Below are 7,319 nucleotides of genomic sequence, written 5' to 3'. Positions count from 1 at the left end.
TTATTCAACAAAATTATTGGCTGTCAAAAGTAAAACAAAGTTAGAAATTTAAGAGTAAGTTTATGGAAAATTAAATTATAAATGGATAAAATAGTGAATGAAAACATCACCACAAATTAAAAGACTATTTATATGATTTCAGGAAGGGCTGAAAAGATATTTTCTTATGTAGATAGAAAGAATATAATTTGTAAAGGGAAAAATTGGCAGATTTAAATGAATTAAATTCATGGTTAAAATGTATGTCCAGGGAGTTAATAAAGAAGGCCAAAGGGGAAAAATAGATTGGGAGAAAACTTTTGTAGTGCTTATATGCAGAAACAAAGTTTTAGTGTCCTTCAAACAAAAGACGGTGTTATAATTGATAAGAAGTAAACAACCAGCAGAAATTAGCAAAACAAAACAAAAAGGGTAATATATTAAAGCTAATTCACTTTATTTCTGGAATAAAAAGTGTTAACAATTGAAAATTATTATATATTTTACTACATTAGGAGAAAGAAATTTAAAAAAAAATGTTATCATTTTAACAAACCCAGAAAATGCATTTGATAAAATCCAGCATTTGTTTATGAAAAAAAAAAAAAAAAAAAAAAACCTACTTAAACTAGAAATAAATAGAAGGGAACTTTCTTCATCTAATATTAAGAGGTATCTACAAATCATCCTATAGCAAACAACATACCAAATGGTGAAATTATGAAAAAACACTGCATTGGTGTGGGGAGCTGCCCTGAAATGCAGGGATCCTATATGCCTGAATGCAGGCATGGGTGTAGGACACAGCTCTCCATGTGCCCCCCTTTCCCATTAACCTAAGTGGAAAATTACTACTACCCCTAGGAATGCTGCTAACTGCAGATGTCTTTCCTTTAGGGTAAAACAATTGATAGGAGCCTGCTGACACAGAAGGAACTGTAAAAGGAGTTGTAAAAGGTCAGGTCCTTATCTGTACAGAAACTCATCATGTTAGCAGAAACGACCACCTGTATGATTGCCTGAAATAAATATTTCCTCCTTCAGAATTGTATTTAAAGGTTGGAAAAATAAAATTTGGGACTGCAGACTTCAGTCTCAGTCCTCCTAACCCCATCTTTTCCTGTCTTTCTTTTTTCTCATCCTCACCCCCTCAATCAGGTACTGTTCCTTGCCAGCAGGTTCCGGCAGGTGGAGCCCGAACAGGGACCTGAAAACCTGGGACAAAGGTAAAGGACACTGCCAAAGGAGCAAAGGGGACGCGTCTGGATTAAGGTAAGGTTGGGTTGGGCAGTGAGTGTAATATAGTCGGGAGTAAGAAATAATGGGCAAGGAAATAGCAGAGCGCTGTTCGTGCAAGTTCTTAAGAGTCTGCTTCGTTCTAGAGGCATGAAGGCAGGGCAGAGACAATTAGAGAATTTTTTAAATTTTGTAGAAGTGTGCCCTTGGTTTCCTGAAGAAGGGACGGTAGATTTTGAAACCTGGGAAGAGTGGGAATAAAATTACAAGACTATTATTCTGCCTACGGACCTAAGAAGGTCCCAGTAGACACCTTTTCTTTATGGAATCAAATTAGAGATTGCCTTGATCCCAGACATGAAGGACATTGGTGGTCTGAGGGTCTTAGGAGAGGGAAGAGTACATCAACCTCTAGCTTAAAAGAAACTGGAGAGTTAACTCCTACTGCTCCACAAGATCAGGGAGAGTTGATGCCACCTCCTCTGTCAGAAAATCAGGAGGCTAAGGAGAAACTTTTGCTGGCCCAGGAACATCATTATGATGATTTATTTAATGGCTTAATACCTCAAGATCAGGAAGATTTAGAGGATGCGGCTGCTCATTATCATGATGATGATCCAGGGCCTTGGATGCTGATGATTAATGCTAAGCATAGAAAGAATGAGCCAGACTGGAAAGCAGTGTTAGATGATGATTTGAGAGCAGTTAACAAGATGTTAATAGAAGTACTGAAAAGACTTTCTCCTGAGAGTCCTAAGGATCCGAAGGCTTTAACTGTTCCAACTGTGGAGAGGATAGGATCATATCCACCATCAGTGATCGCGGGGATAGATCCTCCACCGCTGATCCCATTCGACCCTCCCCAGCCAGTCATAGCTGCCTTGCAGGAGCGGCCTGGCTTTAAGCCACTAGCCATTCCAGCACAACCCAACAGGGATATTCCCTATGCTCCAGGCCCATCCCCCTTACAGGGGGCCCTTCAGAAGGCGGCGGTTGCCAAAAGATCTGAAGGCAGCATGTGCCCAGTATGGACCTACAGCTCCATTTACTGAGGCGATGCTTGAAGCCCTAGCCACCTGGAAGCAGCTGGCTAGAGCCTGCCTGAGTGGCGGGGATTATCTGCTGTGGGAATCAGAATTTGTGGAGCAATGTCAAGCCACTGCAGATCTCAATAGGGCACAAGATAACCCTATAGATTTTGACATGCTTGCTGGAGAAGGGGCGTATAGGGCCACTGATCAGCAGTTGCAATATGAGCCAGGAACTTATTTTCAAATTAACAGGGCAGCCTAGAGAGCTTGGCGAAGGCTGCCTAGCTCCAATAAAAAGACTGAAGATCTTTCAAAAATCAGACAAGGTTCTGATGAGCCATATCAAGATTTTGTTTCCAGGCTTTTGGAAGCTACTGAGAAACTTATTAATGACAGTGATGTTGGCATGATGCTTCTAAAACAATTGGCTTATGAGAATGCTAATTCTACTTGTCAAGCAGTCCTGAGACCATTTAGAAAGAAAGGAAGCTTATCAGATTATGTGAGGTTATGCACGGACATAGGACCTTCGTATGTACAAGGCATCACTTTGGCTGCGGCCCTACAAGGGAAATCAGTCAAGGAGGTCCTGTTCCAGCAACAACAGAAGAAAAAGAGTTGCTGGTCCCTCTGGCAGTTGCTATTCCTGTGGACAGATGGGACATCAAGCTGCTCAATGTCCTAATAACCAGGGGAACAGTAATAGTCAGGCAAAGGCACTGGGGACATGTCCTCGGTGCAGGAAGGAAAAGCATTGGGCAAGAGATTGTGAGTCAGTCACTGATTTATAAGGAAACCGTCTGCCTCCCCTTCAGGGAAACTGGAAGCGGGGCCAGCCCCAGGCCCCGCAACAATGTTATGGGGCCATTCAGGGACAATCCCTACAGGGGGAGTCCCAGACAAACAGGGAAAATCTGTTTATGGCTTGTTCCGAGCAACCCCATGATGCGCAGGACTGGACCTCAGTACCTCCACCTACACAGTACTAACTCCTGAGATGGGTATGCAAGCTCTCCCCAGGGGAGTGTATGGACCCCTCCCTCCAAGGACAGTGGGGATATTATTAGGGAGAAGTAGCACAACCATGAAAGGATTATTGGTGGATCCAGGGGTGATAGATCAGGACTATACAGGAGAGATTAAGGTTATGACTCACTCTCCAAATTCTATAACAGTCATTAATTCAGGACAGCAGATTGCACAGCTCATCTTGCTTCCACTAGTAAGAACAGGGCAAACCAAAACTTATTGTCAAAGAGGGAATCAGAGTTTTGGGTCTTCAGATGTGTACTGGGTACAGGCCATCAAACAGGAAAGATCAGAGTTGGTTTTAAATATCAATGGAAAAATTTTTAAAGGAATATTGGATACTGGGGCAGATGTGTCTGTAATCTCGGAGCAGCACTGGCCTCCCCAGTGGCCAAAACAATCTGCTATAACATCCTTACAAGGAATTGGTCAGGCTCATAGCCCGGAACAGAGCAGTGAATTGCTATCTTGGACAGATGAAGAAGGTCATTGCGGGAATTTCCAGCCATACGTGTTGCCTAGTCTACCAGTAAATTTGTGGGGAAGAGATGTTATGCAAGAAATGGGAGCGTATATTTACAGCCTTAGTGCTGCTGTCACCCAGCAGATGTTTAATCAAGAGCTGTTACCTCAGCAAGGCCTGGGGCCATCAGGCCAAGGAATTACAGAACCTTTAAAGCCCAGGCCTGGACCACCTAGGGCAGGTTTGGGGTATTTTTAGGAGGGGCCTTTGATTATCCTGCAACCCATGCTGGCCCTATCACATGGAAATCTGACACGCTGGTCTGGGTTGATCAATGGCCCCTGAATGGAGAGAAAATTCAAGCTGCTGAACTATTGGTGCAGGAACAATTAGACAGCGGCCACATAGCTCCCTCAAATTCACCTTGGAATTCTCCTATATTTGTAATCAAAAAGAAATCAGGCAAATGGAGGTTACTACAGGATTTAAGAAGGGTTAACGAGACCATGGAGCTTATGGGAACCTTACAACCAGGATTGCCATCTCCTATGGCCATTCCTGATAATATTAATACTTACAAGATCATAATACTGATAATACTTACAAGATCATAATAGATTTGAAAGATTGTTTCTATACTATACCCTTGGCTCCACAGGATTGTAAGAGGTTTGCATTCAGTGTGCCATCCACTAATTTTAAAGAACCTATGAAGATATATCATTGGCTTGTATTGCCTCAAGGGATGGCCAATAGTCCCACATTATGTCAGAAATATGTAGCTCAGGCCCTCAGATCCACAAGAAAACAATATCCAACAGTATACCTAGTACATTATATGGATGATATATTATTGGCTCATACTAATGAGGGACACTTGCTTGCTGCTTTTGCCTGCATCAATGAAGGACTTAAAAAACAGGGCCTGGTAATAGCCCCTGAAAAGATTCAACGAAGCCCGCCTTACTCCTATCTGGGTTATCAGTTACAAAGGCATTGCTTTACTTCTCAGAAAATACAATTGAGAAAGGACAATTTGAAAACGCTGAATGATTTTCAAAAGCTCTTAGGAGATATTAACTGGATTAGACCTTATCTTAAAATTGCTACTGGAGAACTTAAACCCTTATTTGATATTTTAAAAGGAGATTCTGATCCAACCTCACCCAGAGAATTAACTCCTGAGCGGCGTGTCGCCCTCGCTAAGGTGGAAGAGGAATAACTGCTCAGCATGTATCATATTGTGACTACAGTCAGGAATGGGGTGCATATATTTTGCCCACACGACACACCCCTATGGCGGTACTATATCAGAAAGGACCGCTAATGTGGCCGCACTTAGCAGTTTCTCCTTCTAAAGTTCTTACCCCATATCATGAATTAGTAGCAACCTTGATTCACATGGTGAGAACTGAATCTTGTCAATTATTAGGAAGAGAGCCTCATTTCCTTTGTCTACCTTTTTTCAAACAACAGGATTGGTTATTTCAGCACAGCGATACTTGGACCATCTCTTGCTGATTATGCAGGGAGACTGAATAATCATTACCCCCATGATAAGTTGTTGCAATTTGTTAGCTTACATCAATTTCTTTTTCCTGGAAAAGTATCTGCTGAACTGCTAACAGGTGCATTATTAATATTCACTGATGGCTCCTCCAATGGAACTGCAGACTTCAGTCTCAGTCCTCCCGACCCCATCTTTTCTTGTCTTTCTTTTTTTCTCATCCTCACCCCCTCAATCAGGTACTGTTCGTTGCCGGCAGGTTCCAGCACATTGGCATTTAGAATGTGACAAAGATGCTCATTACATCTACTTGCATCTAATATTGTTCTGGAAGTATCACCCATTATGTTAAGGCAAAAATAAATAATTAAAAATGATCATGTTTAGAAATAAATAAATGAGAGTATAATATGCCTATGATATACTTGTGTACATAAAAAACATTTTAAAAGCTCAAATTATTGAAATTAATAATAATATTCATTTTTATCTAACTTCACATAACATATAAGAGCATCATGAGTTATAACAAAGTTTTAGAAAAAGAAAAAAGAATTGAGATTAACAAACTTGCTAACACACACATATACGTAGGTCCTGGGGTTATGTTGGAGATCTGTTCTTACAGCATTACATAATGCGATTTTTGCGATAAGTCGGAACCCACCTACATAAGCACCTATGTCACTCACATGGAGCCAGAGAGTTTGAATAGCCTCCTGGTCAGTTATCCAGAGCAATTATTCACATAATTAATGAGCTTGGCTTCTTATTTTGGAAGAGAACCATCTTTTTCTATACTTGTTTGCATTTTTTTCTTTAATGTCTTCTGCAAAACTAGGTCCTTTTGATGTGTTATGCATTTTCTTTCTTCTTTTCTTTTTTTCTTTTTAAGGATTCTTGACCTTTTAATCTTGTTGTTAATCTTTTTGAGACTTTTTCATTCTGGTTTGATTTTGCATATTTGGCTGGAGTATCTCAGATTTCATTATGGAGCTTTTTCTTCAGCTTCCTCATCATCAAAATCATCATCATCATTGTTGTCCTCATCATCTTCAGCAGCAGCAAGTTTAACTTTTTTTTCTGTGTAAACTTACTACCATTTCCAGGGGTAAAACACTTTCCAAATACACTTAGGAGTGTCATATTGTCCTCCTCTTCATCTTCTGACTCTGCATCTTCTTCCCCAGCTATTAAGTGCTGTACACTAACCACACTGACCCACATTTCAACCCTAAGACCACAGATGGTGTCATTTCAAAGTCACCAAGGGAAACCGTTGGCTGTACAAACATTCTCAAAGTTGACAATGTTACTTTAATTGGACTGACTTCATGGTTCATTGCCTCTACTTCAACAATGTGCAATTCATCTTTTTCACCAGCCCCTAAACTGACTATTCTTTTTAAATAAAACATTGTTATTGATTTCAGAGAGGAAGGGAGAAGGAGAGACATAGAAACATCAATGATGAGAATCATTGATTGGCTGCCTCCTACACATCCCACACTGGGGATTTAACCTGCAATATGGGCATGTGTGCTTGACTGGATTCAAACCCAGGACCCTTCAGTCTGCAGGCCAGCGCTTTATTTACTGAGCCAAATCTTTTTATGAAGTTAGTTATAAATGAGATTGTTTCTTAATTTCTCTTTCTGATAGTTCATTATAGAAAAGCAACTGATATCTGTATATTAATTGTGTAACCTGCAACTTTACTGAATTCATTCATTAGTTCTAATAAATTTTTTGTTAAGTTTTTAAGGTTTTGTATCTATAGTATCATGTAATCTGCAAATCATGACTTTTATTTTTTCCTTTCCAATTTGGATACCTTTTAAGTTTTTATGGCTTAATTGCTGTGTCTAGAACTTCAAATACTGTTTAGAAGTGGCAAGAGTGGACATCCTTGCCTTGTTCCTGATCTTAGAAGTAAAACGTATAGTTTTTCACTGTTAAGTATGATATTACCTATGGATTTGTCATATATGATATTTATTATATTTAGGTTTTTTTTTCTATACTTAGTTTTTTTTAGATTTATTTATTATAAATGGATGTTGAATTTTACAGT

At 39.9% G+C, this 7,319-nt stretch overlaps 1 pseudogene across 1 annotated transcript; it reads right to left on the bottom strand.

The window, feature by feature from the left end:
* Nucleotides 1-5,781: 5,781 nt before the first annotated feature.
* Nucleotides 5,782-6,605, bottom strand: LOC311615442 (nucleophosmin-like; annotated as a pseudogene). The gene has a single exon. The product of its transcript is annotated as a nucleophosmin-like (transcript).
* Nucleotides 6,606-7,319: the final 714 nt, after the last annotated feature.

The sequence above is a fragment of the Pipistrellus hanaki genome (genome assembly GCF_964339955.1).
Source record: "Pipistrellus hanaki genome assembly, chromosome: X".
In the NCBI taxonomy this organism is placed as follows: Eukaryota; Metazoa; Chordata; class Mammalia; order Chiroptera; family Vespertilionidae; genus Pipistrellus; species Pipistrellus hanaki.
This window is presented reverse-complemented; position numbering and strand designations above follow the sequence as displayed.